We start from the raw sequence: 875 nt of genomic DNA on the forward strand, positions 1-875 counted from the left end.
TCCCCGGCTCACCCACGTCGCTGTCCCGGTGGTTCTTGATGAGCTCCCCCAGCTCGAAGTTCCCGGCGATGACGGCCACCTGCGGGGACAGCGGGGACAGAGGGGACAGCGGGGACAGCGGGGACAGCGGGGACAGAGGGGACATTGGGGACAGCGGGGACAGCATTGGGGACATTGGGGACAGCGGGGACAGCGGGGACAGAGGGGACATCATCGTGGGGACAGCGGGGACACAGAGCTCGAGGGGACAGCGGGGACAGAGGGGACAGCGGGGACACAGAGCTCAAGGGGACAGTGGGGACGGAGGGGACACAATGGTGGGGACAGCGGGGACACGGGGACAGAGGGGACACGGGGACAAATGGGAACACGGAGCTCTTGGGGACAAGATCGTGGGGACAGAGGGGACAGCGGGGACACAGAGCTCGTGGGGACACAGGGACAGAGGGGACACGATCGTGGGAACACGGGGACAGAGGGGACACTGAGCTCGTGGGCACACGGAGCTCTTGGGGACACGATCGTGGGGACACGGAGGTCGGGGGGACACAGGGACAGAGGGGACACGGGAACGGCAGGGACAGCGGGGACAGAGGGGACACGGGGACAGAGGGACATGGGGGTCTTGGGGACACGATCGTGGGGACACGGAGCTCAAGGGGACACGGAGCTCGAGGGGACACAAGGACAGAGGGGACACGATCGTGGGGACAGCGGTGACAGAGGGGACACAGGGACAGAGGGGACACAATTGTGGGGACAACGGGGACACGGGGACAGCAGGGACATGGGGACAAATGGGGACACGGAGCTCTTGAGGACACGATCGTGGGGACACGGGGACACGGGGACACAGGGACAGAGGGGACACAGAG

At 66.4% G+C, this 875-nt stretch overlaps 1 long non-coding RNA gene across 1 annotated transcript in view; it reads right to left on the reverse strand.

Annotated features, from left to right (window-relative positions):
- Positions 1-47: 47 nt before the first annotated feature.
- The window catches only part of LOC121331537, a 3,247-nt gene continuing 2,419 nt past the window's right edge, over positions 48-875 (reverse strand). The window contains exon 3 of the long non-coding RNA XR_005952037.1: positions 48-79. This is a non-coding gene — a long non-coding RNA (uncharacterized LOC121331537). The remainder of the gene's footprint in view (positions 80-875) is intronic.

The sequence above is a fragment of the Onychostruthus taczanowskii genome, unplaced genomic scaffold (assembly GCF_017590055.1).
Source record: "Onychostruthus taczanowskii isolate IOZ18803 unplaced genomic scaffold, ASM1759005v1 scaffold1249, whole genome shotgun sequence".
Classification (NCBI taxonomy): Eukaryota; Metazoa; Chordata; class Aves; order Passeriformes; family Passeridae; genus Onychostruthus; species Onychostruthus taczanowskii.